Here is an 8890-nt window from a genome sequence, read left to right on the forward strand (position 1 = left end):
AGGTGTAGTATTTCCTGCTTTCTGGTTGGCTGCAGAACATGCTGTTTTAAGAAGCTGTCCCAAAAACATTATTTGAACTCCTCATCTAAGATACCATTCTCCATCTACTTTTCTCTAATCCACATGTAGATTAAAATCCACCAAGATTAGCCATACATTTCTGATAAACTCCCATTATTTCTTCTTTTATACTCCAGTTTACTATGTGGTTACTGTGAGAGACCAGTACACCACTCCCACGAATAACTTCTTGATTTTATCATTTCTCATCTTTACCCAAAATGTTTCTACATCCAGGTTTTCTGAATTTGGGTCATTGTTGTCTATTGTGATAATGCTATAATTAATTAAGTCATTCCTTCACCTTCTCTTAGCCTGCTGTTCTTCTCAAACGTCTGGTACTCATCAAGTCAAGTCCCAATCAATGACATCCTGCAGGCATGTATTTGTAAAAGCTGGCTGTACTTATTTAATTCAATTTGGAGTATCAGGTCAACTGTTTGGTTTCAAATGCTATGTGCATTCAGATACAGAGCCTTTAAATTTGTCTTGTTATTTTTGTAAACCGTTACCTAATCTTTTGATTAATTTACTGTTAAATTGTACTCTCTACCCAGTCATTACCCATGTTAATACCATTTCTCTTGCCTTGTCTCGACTCTTTCATACAATCCTAAATTGATCTCTTGACCCCACTGTTCAGTTTAAAATCTTCTCTCTTTCCTGAGTTATGCAGGCGGCTCATTAGGACACTGGCCCTGGCTCTGTTTATGTGTACACCTATGAACATTACAGCCCCCACTTTCCCTCGTACTGTTGTGAGTGTCCCATGAACTGGAACTCACTTCTTTGACACCAGTCTTTGACCCATACATTCATCTCTCTAGTCTTTTTTGTCGTATACTATTTGCATAATACTTCGATAATAATCCAGAGAACTATTGTTAATCACCTTCCGTGCAAAAATACTAATATAAAGAAAGAGTTGAAAAATTGACACTGTAAGTAAGATATTAGTAAGTACAATTGTCAAAACCATTTCCAAGTTAGGAACACTATAAAGTATGATGGCCAACTTTAAGATCGATTAGGATTTTAGTATATGTTTTCCTTCTTCAGGTGTTAGGACTGAGCCTTCGAAAGCATGTGTTTTCAAATAAGCTTGTTGGACTATAAACTGGCATCGTGTGATTTCTGACCTTGTCCGACCCAGTCCAACACCAGCACCTCCACATCATGGCTTTTCCTGCTGCGCAGAACGTTGCTTGCTGGTAGGTCAAGGTCAGAAATCACACAACACCAGGTTATAGTCCAAAAGGTTTGTTTGAAATCACAAGCACTGCCCCTTCATCAGGGGAAGTGAAGAAGAGCATACAGGCATTGAATTAATAGGCAGAGAGATCAATGGGCATCATTACAAGTTACCAAGGTGATGGTGTCAAAACAGGACAGTAAGGAAGATGTTACAAATACAGGACAGTATGGTGGGGTTACATGTAGTACGGCATGAACCCAAGATCACGGTCAAGGCCGTCTTCAGATTCTGCTCAACGATTCTGTGTTGTTGTGAATCTTGAAGACCGCCTTGGAGGATGTTTACCCGAAAATCAGAAGCTGAATGTCCTTGACTGCTGTAGTGCTCCCTGCTTGGAAGGGAACATTCCTGTCTGGTGACTGTTGCACAAAGTCCATTCATCTGTTGTCATGGTATATTGGCGTGACCACATTGACACAATGTCCCGCGGCATCCTTGCCTGCAGCGTATGAGGTAGACAACATTGGTCAAGTCACATGAGTATCTGCCATGTACATGGTGGGTGGTGATCCCACATTTGATGGTAGTGTCCATGTTGATGATCTGGTATGTCTTGCAGAGGTTGCCGTGGCAGGGTCATGTGGTGTTGTTGTCGATCTTGTTCTAAAGGCTGGGTAGTTTGCTGCGAACAATGGTCTGTTTAAGGTCTGACGGTTGTTTGAAGGTGAGAAGTGGAGGCGTAGGAATGATCTTGAGAGCTGCAAAGAGCATGGCGTAGTTTCTCCGCTCCAGGGAAGTACTGGATGACAAAGGGTACTCTATTGATTGTGTCTTGTGTCTGTCTTCGGGGGGGGTCATTGCGGATTTTCACTGTGGCACATCGGAACAGGCAATCAATGGGTTGAACATCATATCCCGTTCTTATGAGTGTGTCTTTCACCATCTTTAGATGTCCATCACGTTCCTCCTCATCTGAGCAGATCCTGTGTATACACAGGGCTTGTCTGTATGGGGTGGCTAATTTAACATATTTAGGGTGGAAGTTAGAGAAGCGCAGCATTTTGAGGTTATATGTAGGCTTGCAGTAGAGTGAGGTACTGAGTTGTCCATTCTTGATAGAGATGCATGTGTCCAAGAATGAGACTGATTCTGAAGAGTAGTCCATGGTAACTCTGATGATGAGATGAAGCTTGTTGATATCGTTGTGTAATTGTTTCAGTCATCATTGAGTCCAGAGGACAAAAATGTCGTTGATGTAATCTAGTGTATTGTGTTGGTTAGAGGTCCTGTGCAGCAAAGAAGTCTTGCTTGAACTTGTGCATGAAAATGTGGGTATATTGGGATGCAAATTTGGTCCCCATGGCTGTTCAGTGTGTCTGCATGAAGAACTGGTTGTTGAAGGTTAAGACGTTATTATTCAGCTGTTGACACTTTACTCACACTGTCTGACACTTTTGATCACCTACAGAGACTTATTATTCAGCCTATCGACACTCCACTCACACCATTTGCATGATATTTTTATCTCTCTGCCCATTGATCTCTGTGCCTATAAATTCTGTGCCTTTATGTTTTTCTTCCCTTCGCCTGGTGAAGGGGCAGAACTCCAAAAGCTTGTGATTTCAAATAAACCTGTTGGACTATAACCTGCTGTCGTGTGATTTCTGACCTTGGGCACCCCAGTCCAACAACAGAACACCCACATCATTACTGGTAGGAGTGGCAATGTGGAGTCATGCAGGATCACTTTTTTTTAATTCGTTTGTGGGATGTGGGTGTTACTGGCAGGCCAGCATTTTTTACCCTTATCTAGTCACCCTTGAGAAGGTGGTGGTGAGCTGCCTTCTTAAACCGCTGCAGTCCTCCTGCTGTAGGTTGACCCTCAACGTTATTAGGGAGGGAATTTCAGAATTTTGACCCAGTGACAGTGAAGGAACGGCAATATATTTCCAAGTCAGGATGGTGAGTGGCTTGGAGGGGAACTTGAAAATGGTGGTGTTCCCATATAGCTGATGCCCTTGTCCTTCTAGATGGAAGTGGTCATGGGTTTGGAAGGTGCTGTCTGAGAATCATTGGTGAATTTCTGCAGTGCTTCTTGTAGGTAGGACACACTGCTGCTACTGAGCGTCGGTGGTGGAGGGAGTGAATGCTTGTGGATGAAGTGCCAATCAAGCAGGCTGCTTTGTCCTGGATGGTGTCAAACTTCTTGATTATTGTTGCGGCTGCACTCATCCAGGCAACTGGGGAGTATTCCATCATGCTCCTGACTTATACCTTGTAGATGGTGGACAGGCTTTCAGGAGTCAGGAGGTGAGTTACTCGCTGCAGTATTCCTAGCTTCTGGCCTGCTGTTGTAGCCACTGTGTTTATGTGGTGAGTCCAGTTGAGTTTCAGGTCAACTATAACCCCCAGGATTTTGATAGTGGAGGATTCAGTGATGGTAACACCATTGAATGTCAAGGGGCGGTGGTTAGATTGCCTCTTATTGGTGATGGTCATAGCCTGGCATTTGTGTGGCGCGAATGTCACTTGACACTTGTCAGCCCAAGCCTAGATATTGTCCAGATCTTGAACATGGACTGCTTCAGTATCTGAGGAGTTACGAATGGTGCTGAACATTGTGCAATCATTGGCGAACATCCCCACTTCTGACCTTATGATGGAGGGAAGGTCATTGATGAAGCCGTTGAAGATGGTTAGGCCTAGGATACTACCCTAAGCAACTCCTGCAGAGATGTCCTGGAACTGAAATGCTTGATCTCCAACAACCACGACCATTTTCCTATGTGTCAGGTATGACTCCAACCACCTGATGCCCAATAATTCCAGTTTTCCTAGGGCTCCTTGATGCCGCACTCGGTTGAATACAGCCTTAATATAAAGGGCTGTCACTGTCATCTCACCTTTGGAATTCAGCTCTTTTGTCCATGTTTGAACCAAGGCTATAATGAGGTCAGGAGCTGAGTGGCCCTAGTGGAACCCAAACTGGGTGTCAGTGAGCAGGTGCTGCTTGATAGCATTGTTGATGACACCTTCCATCACTTTATTGATGATTGAGAGTAGACTGATTGCGCGGTAATTGGCTGGGTTGGATTTGCCCTGCTTGTTGTGTACAGGACGTACTTGGGCAATTTTCCAAATTGCCAGGTAGATACCAGTGTTGTAGCCATCCTGTAACAGCTTGGCTAGGGGAGCAGCAAGTTCTGGAGCACAAGCCCTCAGTACTATTGCCAGAATTTTGTGAGGGCCTGCAGCCTTTGCAGTATCAAGTGTTTCCAACCGTTTCTTGATATCACGTGGAGTGAGTCGAATTGGCTGAAGACAGGTAGCTATAATGGTGGGGACCACTGGAGGAGGCCGAGATGGATCATCTACTCGGCACTTTTAGCTGAAGATTGCTGCAAATGCTGATATCTTTTGCACTGATGTGCTGAGCTCTTCCATTGTTAATGATGGGGATATTTGTGGAGCCTCCTTCTCCAGTGAGTTGTTTAATTGTCTACCACCATTCACAACTGGATGTGACAGGACTACAGAGTTTAGCTCTGATCCATTGGTTGTGGGATCACTTAGCTCTGTCTATCACTTGCTGCTTTCGCTGTTTGGCGTGCAAGTAGCCCTGTTTGCTGGCTTCACCAGGTATGCCTGGTGCTGCCTCCTGCGCTCTCCATTGAACCAGGGTTGATCCCCTGGCTTGATCGTAATGGTTGAGTGGGGGATATGCAGGGCTATGAGGTTGAGATTGTGCTGAGTATAATTCTGCTGCTGTTGATGGCCCAGAGTGCCTCATGGATGCCCAGTCTTGCGTTGCTAGATCTGTGCAAAGTCTGTCCCATTTAATATGTTGATAGTGCCACACAACACGATGGAAGTTATACTCCATGTGAAAGCGAGACTTCGACTCCACAAGGACCATGCGATGGTCACTCTTACCGATACTGTCATGGACAGATGCAACTGCAGCTGGCAGATTAGTAAGGATGAGGTCAAGTATGTTTTTCCCTCTTGTTGGTTCCCTCACCACCTGCCACAGACCCAGTGTAGCAGCTATGTTCTTTCGGACCCAACCAGCTCGATCAGTAGTACTGCTGCCGAGCCACTTTTGGTGGTGGACGTTGAAATCCCCCATCCAGAATACATTTTGTGCCCTTGCCATCCTCAGTGCTTCTTCTAAGTGTTGTGCAACATTGAGGAGTACTGATTCATCAGCTGATGGAGGATGGTATGTAGTACTCAACAGGAATTTCCTTGCCCATGTTTAACCTGAAACCATGAGACTTCATGAGATCTGGAGTCAATGTTGAGGACTCCTAGAGCAACACCCTCCTGACTGCATATCACTGTGCCACCACCTCTGCTGGGTCTGTCCTGCCCATGGAACATTGTCTGTAAGGTATGATTCTGTGAGTATGATTGTGTCAGGCTGTTGCTTAACTAGTCTGTGAGACAGCTCTCCCAATTTTGGCACTAACCTTTCGATGTTAGTGAGGAGGACTTTGCAGGGTGGATAGGGCTGTTTCTGCCGTTGTCTTTTCCGGTGCCTAGGTCGGTGCCAGGTGATCTGTCTGGTTTCATTTCTTTGAGACTTTGTAGCAATTGGTACAACTGAATGGCTTGCTAGGCCATTTCAGAGGGCAATTGAGAGTCAACCACATTACTGTAGGTTTGGAGTCACATGTAGGCCAGACCAGGTGAGGGTGGCAGATTTTCTTCCCTGAAGGACATTAGTGAACCGGATGGGTTTTTCCAACAATCGGCAATGATTTCATAGTGATCAGTAGATTCTTAATTCCAGATGTGTTTTTTTAGTTATTGAATTCAAATTCCACTATCTGCCATGGTGGGATTAGAACCTGGGTCCCCAGAACATTAGCTGGGTTTCTGGATTAAGACTAGGTATTATTGCTAGACTGTTAATTCATTATATCCATTGTTATATTGCCTACTTGAAATGTGAGCAGCAAGTAGCAAGCCTCTCTCGCTAGCAAAGTAAATTAGAAAATTGTATGTGGATTACCTCTGAATCTCCAACGAATAAACTGAATGGTTAGAAAAATTGTGTAATATGCAGCTGAATGTGTATAAACAGGGCCTCAAATTAACATTTCTGGTGAATGGATGTACCTTTAACAGCACCACATTCCCTCAGTACTGCACTGGGAGTGCATAACTTGGGGCTTATATTTTGAATTTCCTGCCTGAAAATGGAGTTCCCTGTTGACAGCATGAGTGTGAACATTATAAAGTTCATTCACATGTGGTTGCTAACCAAATCTACTTCTGTGCTTGTGGCCCAACTGCAAGTGTGTGAATTCACAGCACAATCTTAGGTACATTATCTCCCCCAATATCATTGTACTGATGTTACTTAAGCGAAGGTATTCCAAACAAAAGCACACCAAAAAAAAAATTAATCTTTTGTTCTTTCCCTGAGTTTTTACAAAGAGGTGTTCGATGATGGCTCATTCAAGCTGTGTACGTCTCTTCACATAAAGGTTTCTTTTCTGTGATATACCAAAATCCTAATTTATTTTCTAATTTTGACACATCAAGGAAATCTTCCCTCCAGACACCTGGCTAATAATTGATGAAACAAACCATATTGGTTACTTTTGGATCCTAATATTCCTTCTCTATGTATGTGATCAGAGCTTCTCAGCTGCCAAGGACCCAGATTTCCTGTTGAGATTTTCCTGTAGCAAATTGAATGACTTTAGCAGTTAAAAGAGCACTATTCGTTACAGCAAATATCACAGAGCGGTGCATTCTTTCAAGAATATCTGTCATTGATTATTTTGGTATGTGTCTATTTGAGTCACATCTCTCTTTCTGCCACCACGTGTACACATTGTCCAAATTAAATTTTAATTACATGATGTCTCCACTCTACTAATGAAATGTGACCAGAAAAACAATGAAGTGAAACGTTAGTGTAGGCTACCTGAACCGTATGAAGTTTTATTAAAACAGAGTGGATACCTTTCACTTACTGAAGCAAAGTGAACAAAATGCTTTGTCAGACTCAGATAAAGATGGGCTTCTTATGACTTTGCATTGTGTGCCATGAAACCTCACCGTTATATACTTTACAGTCAAGTTTCTTCAGATATTCTGGTTACACCAACAACCTTACAAGAAAGAATTAATTTTCATTTTATGGTTTATTTCTGTTTTATGTTACGTAAAATGATTGCACTAATTTACTACTGTAAGCCTAGGCTCAGGTAGCATTCTAACCTGAATGAGAACGTTGAGTTCAATTGCCAATCTAGGAACTTGAGAATACTAAATACCAGTTTTTCATTAATAGTACAACAGTATGGTTAGGCTTAACTAAAGTAAGTTAATTTAACTAAAGTTACAGTAAATAAGGTACCTTAAAACTATAAATTAAGGTATGGCAAGGCAGCTCAATCAAGCAGAATACCTGTCGTATGGCATGTGGGGAATTGTGGACAGGATGAAAAGGGGAAAAAATTAAGTTAAAGAAGAAAAAAGTTGTGCGTATAACAGATGTCAGATAGTGAATCCAATAGAGAACCAAGGTGAATACAGAAGAGAGGTGAAAAAACAAATGGGAGAAACAAAAAGATATGAAAAAAAAACTGGCAGCTAACAAAAAGGTAAATCCCAAAGTCTTCTATAAGCACATCAAAAGTAAAAGGGAAGCAAAAGGAGAATTAGAGGCAATTAGGGACCAAAAAGTGGATTTGCAGTTAGAGGCATGAGGAATGGCTGAGGTGTTAAATGAATGCATTGCATTTGTTTTAACGTATGAAGCCAATGCTGCCCATTGTGACAAAGGAGGAAACTCAACCATTAGAAGGGCTAAAAAATTTATAAGGGGGAGGCATTGGATAAGCTGTCAGTACTTAAATTGCAAAGAAACCAGGGCTAGATGTGATATATCCAAGCATATTGAAGGAAATCAGAGTGGAAATTACAGACAATAATCCTTCAATCTTCCATGGATTTGGGATTGGTGTCAGAGGACAGAAGAATTGTAATTTTTTTCTTAGTCATTTATGGAATATAGGTATCTCTAGTTAGGCCAGCATTTATTGCTTACCCTTAAATAAGTGCGACCACTTTGTCTGGAATCATATGTAGGCCAGACCGGGTTTGGAGGGAACTTTCCTTCCCTAAAAGACATTAGTAAACCAGATGGATATTTCTGACAATCAACAACTGTTTCATGGCCACCACTAGACTCTTAATTCCAGATTTCAAATTCCATCATCTGTCTCAGTGGGCTTCAAATCCAGGTCCCCAGAACAATACCGGGTTCCTGTTGTTAGAGCCCTCACTAATGCTTCATTATTTTCATTTTTTTTAATCAATTTTGGTTTGGAGCTGTGAACTAGAAACTGTGATCTAAAGATGACTTTTGGACTGTGGGTAACAGCTTGTGCTAAAAGGAACAAATTTTTGCTTATTTGTGGGATCAAGTCTGGAATATGCCAGGCAATAAATCTACTTAAAAGCCAAGCTGAATACAGAAAGTAGGTAAGAAAATAAATAAGAGAGCAAAAATAAGGCTGGCAGGTAGGAAGGGAAATTCCAATGTCTTCTCTAAGTAAAAGGGAAGCAAATGGAGAAATACAAGTCAGTTCCTGATGAAAAGCAGACACTTTG

The sequence above is a fragment of the Rhincodon typus genome, chromosome 23 (genome assembly GCF_021869965.1).
Source record: "Rhincodon typus isolate 14 chromosome 23, sRhiTyp1.1, whole genome shotgun sequence".
Classification (NCBI taxonomy): Eukaryota; Metazoa; Chordata; class Chondrichthyes; order Orectolobiformes; family Rhincodontidae; genus Rhincodon; species Rhincodon typus.